This window comes from Neoarius graeffei, chromosome 5 (assembly GCF_027579695.1).
Source record: "Neoarius graeffei isolate fNeoGra1 chromosome 5, fNeoGra1.pri, whole genome shotgun sequence".
In the NCBI taxonomy this organism is placed as follows: Eukaryota; Metazoa; Chordata; class Actinopteri; order Siluriformes; family Ariidae; genus Neoarius; species Neoarius graeffei.
The window spans coordinates 67015746-67041387 of NC_083573.1; the positions used below are offsets into that span (position 1 = coordinate 67015746).

At 40.8% G+C, this 25642-nt stretch overlaps 1 protein-coding gene across 2 annotated transcripts in view; it reads left to right on the forward strand.

The window, feature by feature from the left end:
• rbms3 (RNA binding motif, single stranded interacting protein) overlaps positions 1-25642 on the forward strand; it is a 247883-nt gene that overhangs the window by 132542 nt on the left and 89699 nt on the right. The gene's annotated exons all lie outside the window — the stretch shown is intronic.

The window sequence follows — 25642 nt, forward strand, 5'->3', positions numbered from 1 at the left end:
ATTGATCTGAATGATAGTCACTACATCAGCAGATTGTGAGAGATTAAGAGTCAGAGTCATAAAATGTTCTCACCACCAAGACAAGGAGAACATCCTAATAAGAACTGACCTCAAATTAATAAAGAAACAAGTGTATTTATTACCTCTGCTAGCTTTGTTGGAGGAGGTTATGCTTTTGCCTCCATTTATTTGTTTGTTTGTTTGCTTGGAAGCCATGGCCTAAAGGTTGGTGAGGCAGCTTTGTGACCAAAAGGTCACTGGTTTGATTCCCTGGACCAGCAGGAATGGCTGAAGTACCCTTAAGCAAAGCACCTAAACCCCAACTGCTCCCCAGGCTGCTCTGGGTATGTTGTGTCACTCTGGAAAAGAGCGTCTGCTAAATGACTGTAATGTAATGTTTATTTGTTTGACTTTTCCCAGCGTAAAATGTCATGAATGGATTTTGGTGAAATATTGAGGAAAGGTGGGCCATGGGTCAAAGAACAATTTATTAGATTTTGACGCAAATCCAGATATGTATGTGAATCCAGGATGTTTTCTGTCTGTTCCCAAAGTAACTCAAAAAGTAGCAAACTGATTTTGATGAAATTTGGTGTGCAGCTTTAGTATTATCCTAGGTTCAAGTGATTTGATTTTGATGCTGATAATACAGTATGTGGCTTGCTGGAGGTATGCACTCTACCAAATGCCCTTCTAGTTAATCATTCTTTTCTCAATCCTTGCACCTCAGAAGGTGAGAATTACTGCTTCAGCTACAGGAAGATTGCAGTTAACATAACATAACCACAATTATTCTGTCCACATTTACTGGATATGAGCAATCACACGCTCTGATTGGCTACTCTACTACTAGGATATCAGCTATTATACTGTGAGTAGAAAAAAACAAAATGGCAGAGCGTGTTGCTGAACCAACCGAGGACGAAATAAAAACTCTACTCGAAAAGAAAAACCCCAAAATAGCAAAAAAAAAAAGGAACAAAATATGGAATGAAAGTATTTAATGGTAAGAATGTATTTTTTTTTATTTTTCAATAATAATTATTATGGCATTTTTCACAAATTGTTCCTGTCATTTCACCGGTTTGTTTACATTCTAAGCGGAAATGATTTTGTCAGACATTTTGTGTAAAGTTTTTATTTATTGAATTTACCAAAAATAAAAATAAAAATGCTCTGTTTTCTCAAAATCCAGTGAATGTGGATAGAATAAAACAGTTATTCCACTCAATCTTGTCGTACATGGCTTATAGCCAACTCGGTGCTACGCGTCTCGTCGGCTATCAGCTCATGTACGACCCGATTTCGTGGAATAACTGTTAATTAGTCTGGCCGTTATCTACCACACTATTCCTTATGAGAACAAACTCTTGAGTTAATTCCTTTACCTACTGTTGTCCTAGCACTTAATACTTCATTATCATCTCATTATCTGTAGCCGCTTTATCCTGTTCTACAGGGTCGCAGGCAAGCTGGAGCCTATCCCAGCTGACTACGGGCGAAAGGCGGGGTACACCCTGGACAAGTCGCCAGGTCATCACAGGGCTGACACATAGACACAGACAACCATTCACACTCACATTCACACCTACGGTCAATTTAGAGCCACCAATTAGCCTAACCTGCATGTCTTTGGACTGTGGTGGAAACCGGAGCACCCAGAGGAAACCCACGCGGACACGGGGAGAACATGCAAACTCCACACAGAAAGGCCCTCACCGGCCACGGGGCTCGAACCCGGACCTTCTTGCTGTGAGGCGACAGCGCTAACCACTACACCACCGTATTGCCCTACTTAATACTTATTTCTAGTAAATATTTTCAACTATGACTGAAGTCAGAAAACATCTTTTCATCCATTCACTGTTAATAGCTGTTGGCCTTCTTCTAGTAATTAAGCATACCCAAAATGTTTAAATTATGCTTAATTACTTTGAGCTACGAGCAATAAGAATCACAATTTTCAACACTCAATTTAAATATCTCGGTTTCCACAGAATATATGATCATCTAGTGCACTCTGTGTTTACCAAAGTATTAGTTTTCTCTTATTGCTACATCCTCAATGTATTATATGCCTTGATGAAATACTCAACATTACTGTTGAAAAGAATGAGTCAGAGGTAGGGTTCCATTCTTGTAAGTATAAACCTTGACTTTTCACAAAGGTATGATTTTGTGGTTAGGCCTGATTTGTGTTCTTTTTTTTTTAATACAATCCTTTTCATGTGAAAACAAAATAATGGTGCATGAAGTAACCACCAATTAAAAAAAAAATCATTTTTCACAACCATAGTTCTGCCCTTGACCAAAGTTAATCACAAAAGCAAACTTTGTTTCTGTGTTGATTTACTTAATTGACCCTCTCCACTGACTCTTCATGTATAACGATGTCTTCCTGCTTGCTCTCAAAGCACCTACACCTCTACATCTCATTGGTACATCTGATCGCAGGCTCTCGGACTTTATGCTCAGACTAGATTGTCGTGTGTTCATATCGCTGACACGATCCATGATATTTTTTAACGCCTACTACACATAAAAAAGAAAGTATGACAAGTACAGAGCGTTTAATAAGAGAAGAAAATGCAGCTCATTAATAAGGAGCCTTGACTTAAATCAAGTTTATGAAACATTCCTACCTTCATTTCCTGGAGCATTTTATAAATATACCACAAACCATTAAGTAAGAGTCTGAAAGATTTAAAAAATAAACTTCATGACAAGTTTCTGCTTCATTCCTCACCTGCTTTTCATTACAGAGACACATGAAACATATTAATAGGCGGCATGGAATATAATAAATACAAGCATTTAATTGGCCAAGTTAAAATATTTAAGCAATGAATTTGAAGTATCCCATATGCCTTTCCTTCTCATTTTACGGATGATTTTTCTGAATTTTTTTTAACAGCTCTTCTGGCAAATTTTAATGGTTTTAATTATTTCTTTAAAATATTTGCCCTATACTTTATTATAAAATTAATTGCATCTCTGTATGCCTTTGAGATTTTTATTTGAAGAGTTTTGTTCCAAAACGTGAGGGAAAAATATATATAAATATATTTTTTCTTTTCCCCCAAAAAAATTGGTAGCATGAATACCACTATTTTCTGTTTAAAACTTTAATATAACACCATGAGGCTGTAATAACATTAAAATGCAAATCTAAATTTTAATTTTTAAAATTTCATTTAAAAAACTGATGATTTTTCCTAAAATGTGACAAATTCATTACATCAACAAAAATGTGTGTGTGTGTGTGTGTGTGTGTGTGTGTGTGTGTGTGTGTGTGTGTGTGTGTGTGTGTGCGTGAAATATAATCAAAAACAAGAAGTAAAGTTGATCTACACATATGACAGCCTCTGAACTTGGACCATGTCTTACACTGGACCACAGATTTTTCCAAATTACATTCATCTTGTTGTCTACAAGCCCCAATCTATTTTACACACAAAGCCCTGAGGAATGTTAATAGACCCAGTCAGAGGTTTAAATGGAAACTTAAGAAAGACAAGGATTTTATTCGGAACAATAAATTTAGAAGTTTGGACACTTTCTACAGCATGTACAGTTAAATTCATAGCCGCGCTCCTGGGCGTGGAGCGAAGCTCCATACTGAAGAGAATATGGTAAAACATCAAGCTGATTTTGGGGTGGCACGGTGGTGTAGTGGTTAGTGCTGTCGCCTCACAGTAAGAAGGTCCTGGGTTCGAGCCCCGTGGCCGGCGAGGGCCTTTCTGTGTGGAGTTTGCATGTTGTCCGCGTGGGTTTCCTCCGGGTGCTCTGGTTTCCACCACAGTCCAGAGACATGCAGGTTAGGTTAACTGGTGACTCTAAATTGACCGTAGGTGTGAATGTGAGTGTGAATGGTTGTCTGTGTCTATGTGTCAGCCCTGTGATGACCTGGCGACTTGTCCAGGCTGTACCCTGCCTTTCGCCTGTAGTCAGCTGGGATAGGCTCCAGCTTGCCTGCGACCCTGTAGAACAGGATAAAGTGGCTAGAGATAATGAGATGAGATCAAGCTGATTTTTGATGGCTTTTGCATCCACAGGGAACCAGATCATAAGTGCAGTGCAACGTCTCTGATAAACACTTACGTAACCATCAGACAACACAATTTGTATATTTATTTACATAAGATAGATGGGTTTTTATCCAGACCTTATTTTTAATTTGCTTTTTAAAAAAGAATGTAGGATTATTTACTAACACATTTACACTCATTGGGAGCTCCACTTTTACGCAGTGCCAATACACTCACCGGCCACTTTAATAGAAACTTGTTCTTGATTCTAAGATTCCTGTTCTTGGCTGCAGGAGTGGAACCCAATGTGGTCTTCTGCTGCTGCATGCTGAGATGCTTTTCTGCTCACCGCAGTTGTAAAGAGTGATTATATGAGTTACTGTATCTTTCCTGGCAGCTCAAACCAATCCGGCCATTTTCCTCTGTCCTCTCTTATCAACAAGACGTTTCCACCCACACAACTGTCGTTCACTCAATATTTTTTTTTGTTTCACACCATTCTGTGTAAACTCTAGAGACTGTTGTGTGTGAAAACCCCAGGAGATCAGCAGTTTCTGAAGTACTCAAACCGGTCCATCTGGCTCCAACACCACAGTGAAAGTCACAGAGATCATAATTTTCCCATTCTGATGTTTGACATGAACATTAACTGAAGCTCTTGATTTGTATGTGCATGATGTTATGCATTGTGCTGCTGTGAAGGGATTGGCTGATCAGATAACTGCATGAAGCAGCAGGTGGGTGGGTGTTCCTAATAAAGTGGTTGGTGAATGTACATCCATATTTGACACGTACACACCCAACTGCGTCAAATCTACTAAGTTCTTTATATCAAAGCAAGAATTTAGACAAGCATAAGTTCTTCTGATGAATTAGATATCTCACTGACTGGTTTGGTATTTCATGCTCTGTAAGACTCTTGCACCATCCTCTCTGACCCCCTCATTTAAACCCACTGTCAAATATTTTTATAATTCAACCACAGATTTTTATTCATTCCCAGTGACAAGGCTATTTCTATGTGAATGTGTTTGAGCAGTCAGTAAACATAGTTATTCATGTTTTTTATCCAGTGGCTGCGACAAGTTATGTTCGACACCCATGCTGGGAGACACATGGGAGGGACTGTGTGGCTTGTGATAAATTTGCAATAGACCACTGTCTCAGTGTGTGCTGAAACACTTCTCATTTTAGTTAGGATCTTTGCCACTACACAAGGTGTTAGAACTTTTGGCACCAAGAACCGAGGCCAGCAATTGAGTACATGATTCCAGTTGTAGGCCTATACTGTAGATGTTAGCAACTGCTCAGGAACAAACAGACATGTACTTTAGGAGTGGGGACAGTAGCGTTGTTCACGTCTGATTGGTTACTCATACTTACACACAGATCACTCTTTCACTGTCTCTATGGTTATGTTGTCAGATATAACATTATGCGATTGGATTTCTCAAATAGAAAAAAAAAGTTTAATTTCTTAAATAAATGTACCAGCGGCAGCACGGTGGTGTAGTGGTTAGCGCTGTCGCCTCACAGCAAGAAGGTTCTGGGTTTGAGCCCAATGGCTGACGAAGGCCTTTCTGTGTGGAGTTTGCATGTTCTCCCCGTGTCCGCGTGGGTTTCCTCCGGGTGCTCCGGTTTCCCCCACAGTCCAAAGACATGCAGGTTAGGTTAACTGGTGACTCTAAATTGACCGTAGGTGTGAATGTGAGTGTGAATGGTTGTCTGTGTCTATGTGTCAGCCCTGTGGCGACTTGTCCAGGGTGTACCCCGCCTCTTGACCATAGTCAACTGGGATAGGATCCAGCTTGCCTGCGACCCTGTACAGGATAAGCGGTTACAGATAATGGATGGATGGATGGATGGATGTACCAGCACTGATAATGTTTACAGCACAAACCAGCAGAAGCTCTTCTGTATTCTGAATATGTGGCCTGTGACTACATAGACAATTTCGGTGTCTTAATATAATCTGTACATTCATTACATAGAGTAGCTGCTGAAATTTAAAACACATCAGCAATTTCATCCATTTGAAAAAACAAATATACAAGCAATTCTTCCAGGTTAAACTTAACAATGGTGACGCTGCATGCTGGAATGATGCAGCAGTTCTTTTATGTCACAGCTGTTGCTTTTGCTGTTGTCTCTTTACATGACAACTCTCTCTAAGCTGTCGTAAAATGAATTATAATTACCCACAAGCTATTTTACATCCCGTTTGGACCAGTTCTTGTTTTCGAACCGCTGCTTTTCTTGCATGCATTGGTTGTCACTATTGACGATGGACCATCTGCATGTTTCAAGAAACAGATAGAAAACTGTTATAGAAAGAACATCAGAACGCAGAGCAGTAGTCCTTCTAGCACTGTTTTTGTTGTCTCTATTATCTCCTCGCTACCAGTTCTTGAACAATGAGCTATTTATACTAGCATGAGGACATATTTTTACCTGGCAGGAAATGCACTAAATGGTGTACATATACATGTATACGGAATAAAGTAGCATGCGTATGTTGTGCGTTGAAACCCAAATATGACCCCCATTCTCTTACCAGTTAAAGTGACCCAATGTGGTTGAGTAACAGTCTCTGTCTCTGTTCACTGGTTAAGGGGACAGTAAAAGATAGAGCTTTACTGAAGCTATTGATTCCTTGTAAAGTGACAACTGCAACATTAATTAGAGCTGCCGTCAACAGCTGTTCTTTTATTCAAACTTAATCACCAAACCAGTGTCCTGTGTCTGATTTAAAAGCAGAAAAGAGCAGAATTAATGTTGCTTGTGAACTAGCAGGCATGTCACATACAGTAAAATATGAAAGATGAAAATATGGCTTCCTAGTGCATCTGTCTTTTGACATAGAGAATGCTCTGTGTGTGTGTGTGTGTGTGTGTGTGTGTGTGTGTGTGTGTGTGTGTGTGTGTGTGTGGCAGGTGAGCTGTCACTGTAAGTGAGGACATAAAGATGCTGACATTTCAGTAACCTCATTGCAAGCTTAGCGAAATCCAAAAATGGAAAGCACCATTCTTTTTTTTCTTTTCTTTTTTTTAAAACAAGCTTGTTCTAAAGACTATCCATGTCAGAGCGCTCTTCTGTGTCTACTGCTTGAGCTCTCGCCATAGTGTTTTTGCCAAATGGTCACCATAAAGATTAGCAGCCCATGAACCACAAAACATCTGCATGACTGCGAGCTCAATCATACGTTTGCTCAGGCTCTCTTCTGTCTCTCTATTTGTACTCTGACACACAAAACCCTGACCGTGTGGCGCTACTCTGTATGGCACCCATCCATCACTATCATGTTTGTTGGGAGCCAAATGAATTTATGATGCATTACCTAGAGGTACAACTGGGCTGTGTGTGTGTGTGTGTGTGTGTGTGTGTGTGTGTGTGTGTGTGTGTGTGTGTGTGTGTGTGTGTGTGTGTGCGCGCGCGCGCATTATATATAGTATATTGTAACTGGTTAGATCTTGTCCTAGATTTTATATATGCTGTATGATCATGTAAAGTATTCAAGTATTTCTCTAAGGGCCAAATCTGACTGAAATATGACTTTACAAATAAATAATCAAATTGAATGCAAATTAATTACAGATTCTGAAAATGAAAAGCAGGCTATCGTGACTATTCTTTCCACTAGTTTTTCTTGAAAGAACTTATTTAGTCTATAAAGATGTGAAGAAGTTTGTCTGTTAATATTTGCTATTGCAGAATGTAAGAAGTTGCATTTTCAAGACTTTTTAAGCCTGTAAATATTGGGTGTTAAGTTTTGTGACTGTTTTTTGTGAGCTTTTCAAGGGCATTGTCTGCAATGATTAATGACAAAGTTTTAGTTACACAAAAGTCAGATTGATGTCATGTGCAAATAGAACAGGGAAATTTTCCAGAGTGACAGAAATAGCAGTGGTAAAAGAATTAAATCCTGCGGCGCATGGTGAAGAAAATCCCAAATAATGGCATATTATATGGTACGTGCAGGGTGTTTAAAAAAAAAAGGATATTATTTGAGATGTAAATGTCCCAGAAACTACATAGCCTAGGCAGATGAAACTGAACAGGCTTAATGTTCAGCAATATAAGATTTATTCCTCAAAATTTGAATGAGAAATCCAAAGGTATGTGGATTCCATGAACGATTTCACAAATGTTCAATATGCACGCCACCTGAGACATACACAGACAGACAGACTTCCTCTTTGAACTTTTTTGTGCCGTGTCCAAATCTGCATTGGAGTTGGTGCATTTTTAGAGAATTCTCTCATAAATGCACGGTGTGCAGTCTTGTTCGACTGTGTTCGAGCGTACTCTAACACACAAAACGCCTTTTCTTTTCCAGTGAATGGTATTTTTATACCTAAAAAGATAAAAACAAAAAAACATTCAGCATACAATTTTGACCTGTTTCCACACATGCTGTTAAAATCCGAGGTCAATTGAATGAGATTTGGCAAAGTTATTAGATTGTGAAATGATATCAAATTTTTTTGGAACACCCTGTATAATGGCTGAATTGGAAGGTAAAAACATGCAGTTTATCTAAAGGCATGTTATTAAGTACAGATAATTTTTTATCTCCTAAATTTAAAATTTATACTAGCTTTTGCATGAAGCATTTTGCTTTTCAGACAAGATGGTGAGTTCAAAGTTTAAATGATCATGAATGCTTAACACAGAGACCCATAAATGAATGAAAATCAAGCAATAATTATTGAAAAAACCTTGAGTCTCCTGAATTGTTTTGTTCAGTGATATGACCTTCATGTATTATAGGCTTCAGTATGATTCTTGGCTTCAAGGATTTTTTTTATTATTATTATTTTGAAGGATAAAATTGAATAGCTTAACCAGTGTAAGACTGGGGGGACCAATCTTCTCATCCACAGCTACACAACTGTTCAAGGTACTGGTCATTTCCAACAACTGCTTGTTCAAAATGTTGGTCAAATTAAGGTGGAACAGCATAAAAAATGAAGAGTTTGGTTCCAAAATGTGATAAGTGCCATTTTCCGGAACCTTTCTCTGCATTGTATACTCCCTTACTTTCTAAAATGCAACAAGTGCCAAGACTGAATTTCCACAAAATGCATTTTCTCCTACTCGACTAATCACAACATACCATTCAAATATGGAAACAGTAATAGCAGATCCCACTGACTGTCAACACCTCTGAGAATCCCAGTCTTTTAGTGAGATTTTGAATTAAATAAATGAACAATTTTGATGTGTGTGGAGGGACTCTTTATTATCTTCATGTTTTATATTATTATTCTTATAGAGAATGTGGTCCAATGTTATTTTCCACTTAGAGCGCACCTTATTCCTCCTAGGATCTAGATATGTCACTTTGCACACATATATATATATATATATATATATATATATATATATATATATATATATATATATATATATATATATACACACACAACCCCGATTCCAAAAAAGTTGGGACAAAGTACAAATTGTAAATAAAAACGGAATGCAGTGATGTGGAAGTTTCAAAATTCCATATTTTATTCAGAATAGAACACAGATGACATATCAAATGTTTAAACTGAGAAAATGTATCATTTAAAGAGAAAAATTAGGTGATTTTAAATTTCATGACAACAACACATCTCAAAAAAGTTGGGACAAGGCCATGTTTCCCACTGTGAGACATCCCCTTTTCTCTTTACAACAGTCTGTAAACGTCTGGGGACTGAGGAGACAAGTTGCTCAAGTTTAGGGATAGGAATGTTAACCCATTCTTGTCTAATGTAGGATTCTAGTTGCTCAACTGTCTTAGGTCTTTTTTGTCGTATCTTCCGTTTTATGATGCGCCAAATGTTTTCTATGGGTGAAAGATCTGGACTGCAGGCTGGCCAGTTCAGTACCCGGACCCTTCTTCTACGCAGCCATGATGCTGTAATTGATGCAGTATGTGGTTTGGCATTGTCATGTTGGAAAATGCAAGGTCTTCCCTGAAAGAGACGTCGTCTGGATGGGAGCATATGTTGCTCTAGAACCTGGATATACCTTTCAGCATTGATGGTGTCTTTCTAGATGTGTAAGCTGCCCATGCCACACGCACTAATGCAACCCCATACCATCAGAGATGCAGGCTTCTGAACTGAGCGCTGATAACAACTTGGGTCGTCCTTCTCCTTTTTAGTCCGAATGACACGGCTTCCCTGATTTCCATAAAGAACTTCAAATTTTGATTCGTCTAACCACAGAACAGTTTTCCACTTTGCCACAGTCCATTTTAAATGAGCCTTGGCCCAGAGAAGACGTCTGCGCTTCTGGATCATGTTTAGATACGGCTTCTTCTTTGAACTATAGAGTTTTAGCTGGCAACGGCGGATGGCACGGTGAATTGTGTTCACAGATAATGTTCTCTGGAAATATTCCTGAGCCCATTTTGTGATTTCCAATACAGAAGCATGCCTGTACGGTATGTGATGCAGTGCCGTCTAAGGGCCCGAAGATCACGGGCACCCAGTATGATTTTCCGGCCTTGACCCTTACACACAGAGATTCTTCCAGATTCTCTGAATCTTTTGATGATATTATGCACTGTAGATGATGATATGTTCAAACTCTTTGCAATTTTACACTGTCGAACTCTTTTCTGATATTGCTCCACTATTTGTCGGCGCAGAATTAGGGGGATTGGTGATCCTCTTCCCATCTTTACTTCTGAGAGCCGCTGCCACTCCAAGATGCTCTTTTTATACCCAGTCATGTTAATGACCTATTGCCAATTGACCTAATGAGTTGCAATTTGGTCCTCCAGCTGTTCCTTTTTTGTACCTTTAACTTTTCCAGCCTCTTATTGCCCCTGTCCCAACTTTTTTGAGATGTGTTGCTGTCATGAAATTTCAAATGAGCCAATATTTGGCATGAAATTTCAAAATGTCTCACTTTCGACATTTGATATGTTGTCTATGTTCTATTGTGAATAAAATATCAGTTTTTGAGATTTGTAAATTATTGCATTCCATTTTTATTTACAATTTGTACTTTGTCCCAACTTTTTTGGAATTGGGATTGTATATATACACACACACATACTCATCAGCCACTTTATTAGGAAGACCCATCCACCTGTACAACTGTTTTATGCAGTTATCTGATCAACCAAGCCCCTGACAGCAGCACACAGATACAAATCAACAACTCCAGTTAATGTTCACTTCAATCATCAGAATGGGAAAAAATTATGATCTCTGTGACTTTCACTGTGGCATGGGTGTTGGTGCCAGATGGACTGGTTTGAGTATTTCAGAAACTGCTGATCTCCTGGGGTTTTCACACACAACAGTCTCTACAGTTTACACAGAATGGTGCAAAAAAAACAAAAAACATTGACGAAGCGACAGTTCTGCGGGTGGAAACGTCTTGTTGATAAGAGAGGTCAGAGTAAAATGGCCAGATTGGTTTGAGCTGCCAGGAAGGATACAGTAACTTATATAATCACTCTTTACAACTATGGTGATCAGAAAAGCATCTCAGCATGCAACAGCAGAAGACCACATTGGGTTCCACTCCTGCAGCCAAGAACAAGAATCTTAGAATCAAGAACAAGTTTCTATTAAAGTGGCCAGTGAGTGTGTTTTTGACATTAGCACAGAATAACATTAATCTATAAGGAGTGACAAAGGGGACATATATATATATATATATATATATATATATATATATATATATATATACAGGGTGTTTCAAAAAAATTGATATCACTTCACAATCTAATAACTTTGCCAGTTCTCGTTCAATTCACCTCAAATTTATCAGCATGTGTGGAAACAGGTCAAAATTTTATCTCATCTCATCATCTCTAGCCGCTTTATCCTTCTACAGGGTCGCAGGCAAGCTGGAGCCTATCCCAGCTGACTACGGGCGAAAGGCGGGGTACACCCTGGACAAGTCGCCAGGTCATCACAGGGCTGACACATAGACACAGACAACCATTCACACTCACATTCACACCTACGGTCAATTTAGAGTCACCAGTTAACCTAACCTGCATGTCTTTGGACTGTGGGGGAAACCGGAGCACCCGGAGGAAACCCATGCAGACACGGGGAGAACATGCAAACTCCACACAGAAAGGCCCTCGCTGGCCCCGGGGCTCGAACCCAGGACCTTCTTGCTGTGAGGCGACAGCGCTAACCACTACACCACCGTGCCGCCCCTCAAAATTTTATGTTTAATGTTTTTTGTTTTTATCTTTTTAGGTATAGATAATGCCATTCACTGGAAAAGAAAAGGCATTTTGTGTGTTAGAGTGCCGTGTCTCAGGCGGCGCGCATATTGAAAATTTGTGAAATTGTTCATGGAATCCATATACCTTTGAATTTGTCATTCAAATTTTGAGGAATAAATCTTATATTGCTCAACATTAAGCCTTTTCAGTTTAATTTGCCTAGACTATGTAGTTTCTGGGATATTTACATTTCAAATAATCTCAATTTTTTTGAAAGTGCTAACAAATTCATAACACGTTGGTTGATTTATTATTAAAATGAGTCGACTCAAACATGGTCACGCTGCAGAGTACAGCTCCATAATGAACAAATGAGAACAAGCAACCAGAGGGCAGAAACCATCAGAAATTTCCACCATGCCAATTCAACCCAAACATGATGAACATTGTAATGAGCAGAAATGCAACTGTGTGTCTTGTAAGTACATATTTGAAATCCATGTCACAACATAAACATGTATCCACTTTGACGGATTTAACTATAAGTAAGATATAGATGTTTATAGTCTCTATGGCAAAAGCTGAGAAGAAAAAAAACCCACCTCTGCTGCTTCACCATGGTAAAAAGATTCACTAGAATGAAGGTTACATTACAAGTACTGTATATGGACAAATCTGATGAGATGGTGCGTCAGTCTCCCATGTGGATCCTACAGTGAAGGTAGGGTCATCTTTACCTGGTATGCCAGTGGCTGTAAAAGCAGGACAGACGGTGCAGTAATGTGAGACTGAGTGCTACAATACAGCATCATTATTCAAAAAGAAGCAATCGGGAGACAGATCTATCATTTGCATTCATTGCAAATTGAGAACAAGATAAAAACTGGACTGATTATTAGCCTCAAGCTTTTGTCCAGAGAATCCTGATAGGAGCTCAGAACAATTTGGACACTGATTAAGCAGGATTAGGATCATGAAAATATTTAGGCCATTTAATCTGTAGTGTCAAATGTCCAACATTTTTCCTACATTGATAAATGTGTTGTTGTTGTTTTGTTTTTTTTTTGGTTACTGTGGAATATTGTACCGTATTTGTACCAGATTAGGTTGAATTTAATTACAACCCCGATTCCAAAAAAGTTGGGACAAAGTACAAATTGTAAATAAAAATGGAATGCAATAATTTGCAAATCTCAAAAACTGATATTGTATTCACAATAGAACATAGACAACATGTCAAATGTCGAAAGTGAGACATTTTGAAATTTCATGCCAAATATTGGCTCATTTGAAATTTCATGACAGCAACACATCTCAAAAAAGTTGGGACAGGGGCAAGAAGAGGCTGGAAAAGTTAAAGGTACAAAAAAGGAACAGCTGGAGGACCAAACTGCAACTCATTAGGTCAATTGGCAATAGGTCATTAACATGACTGGGTATAAAAAGAACATCTTGGAGTGGCAGCGGCTCTCAGAAGTAAAGATGGGAAGAGGATCACCAATCCCCCTAATTCTGCGCCAACAAATAGTGGAGCAATATCAGAAAAGAGTTCGACAGTGTAAAATTGCAAAGAGTTTGAACATATCATCATCTACAGTGCATAATATCATCAAAAGATTCAGAGAATCTGGAAGAATCTCTGTGCGTAAGGGTCAAGGCCGGAAAACCATACTGGGTGCCCGTGATCTTCGGGCCCTTAGACGGCACTGCATCACATACAGGCATGCTTCTGTATTGGAAATCACAAAATGGGCTCAGGAATATTTCCAGAGAACATTATCTGTGAACACAATTCACCGTGCCATCCGCCGTTGCCAGCTAAAACTCTATAGTTCAAAGAAGAAGCCGTATCTAAACATGATCCAGAAGCGCAGACGTCTTTTCTGGGCCAAGGCTCATTTAAAATGGACTGTGGCAAAGTGGAAAACTGTTCTGTGGTCAGACGAATCAAAATTTTAAGTTCTTTATGGAAATCAGGGACGCCGTGTCATTCGGACTAAAGAGGAGAAGGACGACCCAAGTTGTTATCAGCGCTCAGTTCAGAAGCCTGCATCTCTGATGGTATGGGGTTGCATTAGTGCGTGTGGCATGGGCAGCTTACACATCTGGAAAGACACCATCAATGCTGAAAGGTATATCCAGGTTCTAGAGCAACATATGCTCCCATCCAGACAACGTCTCTTTCAGGGAAGACCTTGCATTTTCCAACATGACAATGCCAAACCACATACTGCATCAATTACAGCATCATGGCTGCGTAGAAGAAGGGTCCGGGTACTGAACTGGCCAGCCTGCAGTCCAGATCTTTCACCCATAGAAAACATTTGGCGCATCATAAAACGGAAGATACGACAAAAAAGACCTAAGACAGTTGAGCAACTAGAATTCTACATTAGACAAGAATGGGTTAACATTCCTATCCCTAAACTTGAGCAACTTGTCTCCTCAGTCCCCAGACGTTTACAGACTGTTGTAAAGAGAAAAGGGGATGTCTCACAGTGGTAAACATGGCCTTGTCCCAACTTTTTTGAGATGTGTTCTCATCTCATCTCATTATCTCTAGCTGCTTTATCCTTCTACAGGGTCGCAGGCAAGCTGGAGCCTATTCCAGCTGACTACGGGCGAAAGGCAGGGTACACCCTGGACAAGTCGCCAGGTCATCACAGGGCTGACACATAGACACAGACAACCATTCACACTCACACCTACGGTCAATGACTGTGGGGGAAACCGGAGCACCCGGAGAAAACCCACGCGGACACGGGGAGAACATGCAAACTCCACACAGAAAGGCCCTCGCCGGCCCCGGGGCTCAAACCCAGGACCTTCTTGCTGTGAGGCGACAGCGCTAACCACTACACCACCGTGCCACCTTGAGATGTGTTGTTGTCATGAAATTTAAAATCACCTAATGTTTCTCTTTAAATGATACATTTTCTCAGTTTAAACATTTGATATGTCATCTATGTTCTATTCTGAATAAAATATGGAATTTTGAAACTTCCACATCATTGAATTCCGTTTTTATTTACAAGTTGTACTTTGTCCCAACTTTTTTGGAATCGGGGTTGTATTAGAGTCCAGTTTTCATACAGAAATGTAACACTGGTATATAAGCAGCTATTGCTACACCCACATAGTCTCCTAGACCAGCCTTACATTTTCCATTCCATTACACCTCATTAATTACACGAATATCCAAAGTCGTAAAAGGGGTTGTGCTTTTAAACCTCTAAAATCTGAATCTGAGTGGAAGAAAGGCCTGCCTCATTTAATGAGATGCCTTTGCACACCACCCAGTCAGGGCAGGAAATGTTCACACTCTTCCATAATGGGAGTTAATAGGTTGTATCAGCTCTTTTCTTCCCCCCGTGATTGTGTCTGTAATGTTTGTATGGCTCTCCAGGTTTCGTTCCAAATCCTCTGCATTGGCCTCCCCAGGCAGCGCTCCAACTAGAGCGTGCAGTCCCTCCCAGGCTAATGGGCTCAGCATGGGCTTCTTGTGTGTGTTGTTAGTGACGGTTGTAACCCAGACGGGATGAATGGAGCAGTGTGGGAGATAGCTGGGCGTGGTGAAGTTTTCTCCATCCTCAGGGGAACTAGGCACTGTGAGACATGTACTTGGACACTGCAGCTATCTCTAGGAATTGTTCTGGAGTTGGCGCACATGCTTGGACACACTGGACAAATGTCCTCTCTTTCATACACCTGATTTAAATTTTTAACACACTAAACTGCCAAATCAGTCTCATCCAAAATGTATTGGAATTCCAGCTAGTGGGAGCAATTCATCCAGGTTGGGACTTAATTAAGAAACACTTAACAGTTATTCCACAAAATCGAGTCGTACATGAGCTGATAGACAACAAGGCGTGTAGCACCAAATTGGCTTTAAGCCATGTACGACGAGATTGAGTGGAATAATTGTTTTATTTTATCCACATTCACTGGATTTTGAGAAACAAAGTATTTTTATTTTTACTTTTTTGCAAATTTGATGAATTAAAAAATTTAATACAAAACATCCAACAAAATAATTTTTGTTTAGAATGTAAACCAACGGGCGAAATGACAGTCGCAATTTGTGGAAAATGCTATAAAAATAATTCTTTGTTAAAAAAAGATACGTTCTTCCCATCAAATACTTTCATTCCATATTTTGTTGCTTTTTTTGTATTTTGGGTTTTTTATTTTTATTATTATTATTATTATTCATCTCATCATCTCTAGCCGCTTTATCCTGTTCTACAGGGTCGCAGGCAAGCTGGAGCCTATCCCAGCTGACTACGGGTGAAAGGCGGGGTACACCCTGGACAAGTCGCCAGGTCATCACAGGGCTGACACATAGACACAGACAACCATTCACACAGACAACCATTCACACCTACGGTCAATTTAGAGTCACCAGTTAACCTAACCTGCATGTCTTTGGACTGTGGGGGAAACCGGAGCACCCAGAGGAAACCCATGCGGACACGGGGAGAACATGCAAACTCCGCACAGAAAGGCCCTCGCCGGCCACGGGGCTCGAACCCAGAACCTTCTTACTGTGAGGCGACAGTGCTAACCACTACACCACCATGCCTCCAAAAATCAGCTTGATGTTTTACCATATTCTCTTCAGTATGGAGCTTCGCTCCACACCCAGGAGCGCGGCTATGAATTTAACTGTACATGCTGTAGAAAGTGTCCAAACTTCTAAATTTATTGTTCTGAATAAAATCCTTGTCTTTCTTAAGTTTCCATTTAAATCTCTGACTGGGTCTATTAACATTCCTCAGAGCTTTGTGTGTAAAATAGATTGGGGCTTGTAGACAACAAGATGAATGTAATTTGAATGTAATTTGCTGTGAGGTGACAGCGCTAACCACTACACCACCGTGCCGCCCTATTATTATTATTATTATTATTATTATTTAGGGTTTTTTTAGCAGTTGGAAAATCAGCTTAAAGGTGCATTACCGCCACTGACTGGGCTGGACTGTGGACCAGGACATATGGGGGGGGACTATATTCTTTTAGCTATTTCTGTTTCTTTGAAATACTTGATGATAATTTTTGGGTTTTGTTTTTGAGTAGAGTTTTTATTTCGTCCTCGGTTGGTTCAGCAACACACTCCGCCATTTTGTTTTTCTCTACTCACGCTATATGAGTTGATAGCCTAGTAGTAGAGTAGCCAATCAGAGCGCACGATTCTTGGGTTTCACGTGACGTCACATCCGCCTCATTAATTATTCAAAACTTTTGCTGGTGGTCTACCAAAGCTCAGTTTGACAAAGCATTTGTATGGAGAAAGTGCATTGCTCGCATGAAAAATGCCTTATACTTGCATTGTTTTAGGTTGTTCAAATCAATCAAACCGTGAAACTGATAAAAGTTTCTTCAGGGTTCCCTGTGAACTAATAAAAAAAAGGGTGTTTCAGTCAGGCACCAACCAAACTGATGATCACATCATCAGGTTTTCTTTGGCTAATCAGACACAAGGTATGCCACCAATCTTGCCAGAGCAGTTGGGGGTTAGGTGCTTTGCTCAAGGGCACTTCAGTCAGTCCTGCTGGTCCAGGGAATCAAACCAGCGACCTTTTGGTCCCAAAGCTGCTTCTCTAACCATTAGGCTATGGCTTGAAGGGTGAACGAACACAGGATTTCACAAAAAGACGTTGAGAAAGATGGGTTTTGAACCTCTCGCTGAAATCGAAGGGAGCCGAGTCGAAGCATGCTCGAGTTTGCAGTGATCACTTGGTGAAAGGTTTGTATCTCCCTCTCAGCTGTGGTTAGTGTTTTCCAAGTACTTTTCTTGCTATGTGTTATTATTTTATGGTACTTTTTTTAGGCACGAAGCACTAAAGTCCACAGCTGTTTCCTTGTTTACTCCTCACAAAGTCCATATGCATGAAGGTCGCGACAAAATTCTTCCCCAGCCGTACAGTTACAATGCGCCGTGATCACTTCTTCTCCGTCTCGTTTAACTAAGATCCAGGTCTTTAAAGGGGTTTCTGATGATCTTTGTGAATAATTTACCTGAGAGATAAGCGCAAACACAAGCGAGAATCAAGCCAACTGTTGTTTGTTTACACTTCAACTTGCAGCACTTCATTGTAAAGACATGAACAAAACGCTTAAATAAAACATACTTACAAGGGAAAAAACAATTCAGGATTCATTCGGCAGCGACTTGATACCGAGGTCCTTTACCCAGCCACGTACAAAAAAAGTTGTAAGCCTCCGTACTCTTCCACGCTTTCATCTGTTTTGCGGTGTAGAAGGACGTCTGCAACACCAGATAGTTCGAGATGTCGGGGAACTCGACTGAAGGGTAGTTTTCGAGATCGTGTGACAAATCCTTCTTTCCCAGATTGTAGGGGTCGATTCCATTGCACATAGCAATCTTCTGAATATATCTAAAGCCAGCAGTGGCTTCTAGATTACGAGCATACTCTGATAAGTTATCGCTGGTTGTTTGCACTACGGCAGCCGTTTTGGTTTGCTTGACCACCAGCAGTTTTACTGGAAGTGAAACCGCTAAGAAAAGTCACGTGACTGAAATCCAAGAATTGCTCATATCAAGTGAATGGGGCTAGAATAATAACTATTATCTCAACTCCTGATCATAACCATTTATAAAGTTTGATATGTTATGGGAAGCAGTGTCAATTCTTGTAATACTAAGACCACATTGCTACAGCATGTCATCCTGCAGCCAGCAATCTGACCTTGATCTCACATCTGCGCCAGCTTCTCTGATGAGGCAATGGTTTATGGATTATTAAGTATTTATAACACTGTCATTACAGATTCATAAATTATATCACAAGATTACTTGCACAGCCAATCCATTTGTTTGTAGTATTAAAGTTTGCTTCAAGGACATGTTCTGTCATTGTAAGTAGACGCTGTTTACTAGAGGAAGCAGTGATACTGAGTGTAGTGAGTGATTAATGAAGATTAAAATGAAAGCAGGCAGGCTGGTCAGGGCAGAGAGAGGTCCAGCAGATGCACATGCTCTTATGACATTCGCAGATGCTTACTGAAATCTCCTCAAACACACACACACACACAGACAGTGACAAAGGCAAGGACGGTTTAACTCTTCCAATCTGTGACAGAATTTTGAAATCAAAGCCCCCTTTGCCTTATTGTTTTTATTGATGCCAGGATGTGTAGTCATGGCTACTGTGGTAGATAAGTGTTCTTTATTTTTGACAGCTTTCCTGCTAGAAAAAAAAAATTCGGAAACTACTGGAAAGATTATCAAGTATTTTGTCAAAGAGGTTTTTGCTATGATTTTACACGTGTTGACATTGTGACAGGATCAGATCTAAGCTGTGTGTGTGTGTGTGTGTGCACGCACATGTGTTTGATGGATAGTTCTGATCGGTCCCATGTGCACGACATGTCAGATCCACTGGACAGCATGTTTGATCTGTTGTTCTTAGTCGTGTGAGTGTGTGGGGGGGTGTCCATGTGTCTACTAGCATGTCCATACTCATGGCTGATACATGACAGGATTTCACACATACAGATCACTATACATACATAATGCATGTGTATAAAACATGCATGTCACTGGAAATAATACAGATCTTTATTCTCAGAACACCTTGCTCTCTCTCTCTCTCTCTCTCTCTCTCTCTCTCTCTCACACACACACACACACAAAGCATAAACATGATTACTTTTTAAGTCCTTACCACAGCGGAAAGGGTTAAGCCTATTCATGCCAGGGGCAGCATTTGAGAATTGGATAAGTTAAGAATCCCATTCTCTTTCATTGCGAGATTGCAGTTGCAGTTTATACGTCTATGTGAAGCACATAAGAGCCAAAGCTCAGAGTGCAGAAGAAGCAGAAACAGTCTGTCTTCAGGCTATTATCTGAGCCTACACACATTTACTTCACTTGCACTTTCAGAATAGGAACATAAGATAGCATAAGCCATAAACCAAAGCACAATCATGCTGGAATATTCTGGATTCATATCAAAAAGTTTTTTGTTTTTTGTTTTTTCCAGAGCCTGGCCTAACTCAAACCGTTTTTGAATCTTGTTCACAGGTCCTCCGGGAGAAGGTGGTGTTTTTCATTTCAAATTTATGAATCATTCATATTTTTGGCAATGTCAGATTTTGAGGAAATTCTTCACCCTTCTTGATATTGACATTCAGAAAGTGTTTCCATTCCTCATAACTGCCACAGTCCTCCACAATCCTGTCACTCTTCTCCGAGCCTCCGATTTGAATAGATTGAAAATTATGTGAAACCTTTTCTTTTCTTTTTTTTTTTTCTTGAAAGCTCTGGCTCTAATATCATTATTAAGGAGGTGCTTTATGTCAGTGTATAGACTGAGATAGAGAGAGTGGGTGGAGGGAGCGGTTGGCCTGAAGAATACTATGCCATTTTACATGGCATAAAAAGCAGTGCTATTGCTCTTTTAATCACAGTCACTTAAAAAAAGAAGTAATTGTCGCCTGCAGGGTTGGTCTGCATTTGAACCTTTACCAGCTCACAGTGCAGACATGAACAGTAAAATAGCCCTCGTAAATCACAGCAGGAAGCGATCACTCTCACTAACCCCTGCCATCCTCCCTCTCTCTCTCTCTCTCTCTCTCGCTCTCTCTCTGCTTTTCTTCAGCTCTTCATTTCTCTTGCTTGCCCACTAACTTGATATTCTTCTCGCTCTCCTGCCAGGTTTTTCTCACTTCCCATATACACTGCACCCTCTATGACTCTTTTTTTTTTTTTTTTACACCCGCACACCTCATCTTGCAAGCCCATTTCATGATTTGTCACCTTCCCTTTCGTTTCAAGGCCCACTGTCACACATGTTCGAATCTGGGCTTCAAAGGGATGGACAGAACCGTCTGCTTGTGTCACACACTTGTACATCTCTCTCTCTCACACACACACACACACACACACACTTTTCCTACTGACATAGTGCCGGTGCTAGTGTTGGCTTGGTCAGAATTTTTTTTTTTAAGAAACAACCCACTTTTCCACCAGTTTAACAACTGAACCATGATCTAATCAGATGTGTGTGTTTACTAATGGAGAACTTAAAGGTAATAATAACTGGAGAATTTTACAAGGTCTAGCTCTAATTGGGAATATTTGAATAGTCTTATACTTCAACATGTATTCAAAACACACAGCCGTTAACAACAATCGGCAGGCACAAGACAACATTTAGTAGATTACTTTTCTGTCTATTTTGTCTGTAGCTCCCAAAATGTATAGCTTATTTGCATATGATGTCACGTCATGCCATGATGGAAGTCAGGAAGTGATTTTCTACATGGGAAGCACTTTACAAGCTCTCAAAAACACCGAAAGTTTGCTTCGTTTATAGTTGCTCAAATCATGATTTTCTGTTTATACGTTTCTCTTGTAATATTGTCAAAACTAATACAGTACTAAGCTTTCCTCCATTTCATCCATTCTGCTTTTCTCTTCCTGGCCCCCGTATGGATTTTGTGCGTCATTGGAATCACATGACTGCAAACAAACTATTGTAAGCATCAGTATTAGCAACACACTGATCCTATTTTGTTGGATTAAATATTTTGTTTTCTCTACTACACTCAAAAAAAAAACATTGGATTTACTTAACCGAGTTATGGCAAACGGTCCCACGAAACTGTGTTAATTTAGATGTATTGAATACAGTTATGTTGAGTTTTTCAACACATAACTGTATTCAATACATCTAAATTAACACAGTTTCGTTGGACCGGTTGCCATAACTTGGTTAAGTAAATCCAATGTTTTATTTTTTTGAGTGTATGGTGGCCGGGAAGTGCAAAACAAAATTACAAAATGTGCAACACTTTTTTTCATTTTCTCGTCTCGTCTCGTCTTCTTCCACTTATCCAGGACCGGGTCGCGGAGGCAGCAGTCTAAGCATGGAAGCCCAAACTTCCCTTTCCCCAGACACCTCGGCCAGCTCCTCGGGAAGAACACCGAGGCGTTCCCAGGCCAGCCGAGAGACATAGTCCCTCCAGCGTGTCCTGGGTCTTCCCCGGGGCCTCCTCCCGGGGGGACATGCCTGGAACACCTCCCCAGGGAGGCGTCCAGGAGGCATCCGAAAAAGATGCCCGAGCCACCTCAGCTGGTTCCTCTCGATGTGGAGGAGCAGCGGCTCTACTCCGAGCTCCTCCCGAGTGACTGTGCTTCTCACCCTATCTCTAAGGGAGCGCCCAGCCACCCTGCGAAGGAAACTCATTTCAGCCGCTTGTATCCGCGATCTTGTTCTTTCTGTCATTACCCAAAGCTCATGACCATAGGTGAGAGTCGGAACGTAGATCGACCGGTAAATTGAGAGCTTTGCCTTTTGGCTCAGCTCCTTCTTCACCACGACGGACCGGTAAAGCGACCGCATCACTGCGGAGGCTGCACCGATCCGCCTGTCGATCTCACGCTCCATCCTTCCCTCACTCGTGAACAAGATCCCGAGATACTTAAACTCCTCCACTTGAGGCAGGACTTCTCCACCAACCTGGAGAGGGCAAGCCACCCTTTTCCGGTCGAGAACCATGGCCTCGGACTTGGAGGTGCTGATTCTCATCCCAGCCGCTTCACACTCGACTGCAAACCGCCCCAGTGCATGCTGAAGGTCCTGGTTTGAAGAAGCCAACAGGACAACATCATCCGCAAAAAGCAGAGATGAAATCCTGTGGTTCCCAAACAGGATTCCTTCCGGCCCCTGGCTGCGCCTAGAAATTCTGTCCATAAAAATTATGAACAGAACCGGTGACAAAGGGCAGCCCTGACGGAGTCCAACATGCACTGGGAACAGGTCTGACTTACTGCCGGCAATGCGAACCAGACTCCTGCTCCGTTCGTACAGGGACCGGACAGCCCTTAGCAAAGAGCCCCGAACCCCATACTCCCGAAGCACCCCCCACAGAATACCACGGGGGACACGGTCGAATGCCTTCTCCAGATCCACAAAGCACATGTGGACTGGTTGGGCAAACTCCCATGAACCCTCGAGCACCCTATGAAGGGTATAGAGCTGGTCCAGTGTTCCGCGACCAGGACGAAAACCGCATTGTTCCTCCTGGATCCGAGGTTCGACTATCGGTCGAATTCTCCTCTCTTTTTTTCATTTTATAAAACAAAATTACATTCGCAAAACACTTTTACCAAGGACAGAAAAATTTACATCTTAGAAAACAAATTGACAAGATGCGAAACACTTTTACGAGTGCTGAGACAAATTCCCATCTCATCTCATTATCTGTAGCCGCTTTATCCTGTTCTACAGGGTCGCAGGCAAGCTGGAGCCTATCCCAGCTGACTACGGGCGAAAGGCGGGGTACACCCTGGACAAGTCACCAGGTCATCACAGGGCTGACACATAGACACAGACAACCATTCACACTCACATTCACACCTACGCTCAATTTAGAGTCACCAGTTAACCTAACCTGCATGTCTTTGGACTGTGGGGGAAACCGGAGCACCCGGAGGAAACCCACGCGGACACGGGGAGAACATGCAAACTCCACACAGAAAGGCCCTCGCCGGCCACGGGGCTCAAACCCGGACCTTTTGCTGTGACGCAACAGCGCTAATCACTACACCACCGTGCCATCCCTGAGACAAATTTACAAACGAAAATCTTCACAGAAGGGGAATGTACCAAATGTCGCAAGCGACCCAGAAGTACGGTGACCAGGAAGTGATAGAGTCAGCGGTCAATTCATGTTCCCTGTGTCCAAAATCACTCACTACTCACTATATAGTCCTCTATATAGAATTCCCTATATAGTGAGTAGGGAGTAGTGAATGAGTGAGTGATTTCGGACACAGCCATTGTCTTGTTCCCTGTGCGTTTGGTCCTTCTGTCTGGTCCGTGTCCTTTAAAAATTCTAGATATCGTCCACATGAACCACGTTAAGCGGTTCATGTGTTTTCTACAAAAGGGGCAAAACATCATTCGGTCACAGTTGATGTTCCATCACCATAAACTCCATAGAAGACAATCACGAACTGATCCCTCACTCTATCACTTCCGGGTCACTTGTAGCATTTGATACATTCCCCTCCTGTGAAGATTTTCGTTTGTAAATTTGTTTCAGGACGGGTAAAAGTGTTCAGCCACTTGTAAATTTGTCTCAGTGCTCGTAAAAGTGTTTCTCATCTTATCCATTTGTTTTCTAAGATGTAAGTTTGTTTTATCTTTGGTAAAAGTGTTTTGCTAATGTAATTTCGTTCCATAAAATGTAAAAGTGTTTCACATTTTACAATTTTGCTTTGCACTTCCCAGCCACCGTACTCTTCCCTGAACCATGGATTTGCAGTTCCTGTATTAAATTTTTCCTCATATTTTCAAAAATTAATTTTCAAATGTTACATCTTTCAAAACTCATCTTATTTTAATGGTGGGAATTGAAATAGCAAATAGTTTTATGTTTGTAAAACGTGTTCTGAGTGTTATGGTTCTAGGACTCCGCTTCAAAGAATTGCAATCTGCCGGGTATAGTCTGGGGGTTTGGAAAAGGGTTTTTATATAACATTTATAAACATTTTTACAATTTGGAGACAATATGAGAGCTGGAGGAACATTAATGCAAACATTTCCTTACTTTTCCTAAATTGTGAATGTTGTGTGATCAAATACTTGCCGAATGTACTAATAATGTTCCCTGTTAGTTGGGTTTGAGTTTCCCAAATCCACTGAAGTCACCAATTCTTAGTTCCAAACCAGCAGCATTTTAGTGCAGGAACTTTGCCCATTTTTTTCTGGCTGAAAACCTGATTTTTTTCTGGTGGAAAAGTAAAGAACATTTCAAGATTAGGCACAGGATCCAGCGCAGGTGAAATAAGGATCTCTCTCTCCCTCTCTCTCACTCACACACACACACACACACACACACACACACACACACACCCTAGCTCCGTAAACTCTTGACACTCACCCCCAGTCTTTTCTCCTGCCAGTTCTCTATTAACTATGGCTCACATTCTCATTGGGAGAGGTTCTCCCTAGAGCAGTAAAATTCCAGCAGCTGAAGGTTGGTGTGTGTCGAATGGCACACAATCCCTCCATCTCCCCCTGTTCCTTATTTCCACACAGCTTTTACTTTCAACAACTCCCTCCTCCCCTCCCTCTGCTGCCCTTTTATCCTTCCATCCAATAATCACCCAAGAGCTCAGCCAGAGAGCAGGGGGACAATTACGCTGAAATGAGACGGGCCAACAAAATTCTGCAAGTTTGCACATAAAACCAGCTACGAGCATGAAGACAACAAAGCTGCCAAGGAATGTGTTTTTAGAGCGGGTGCTGAAAAAAGATCCATGTGTTTCTTCTCCACTAATGATTTCTCAAAGTTGTTTTTAACTGGAATTATAATGTAGAAATGTAATGCAACCTGGTCTGTACAGAAATGCATGGCATATTGGCATCATTAAAGAGAGTACAAA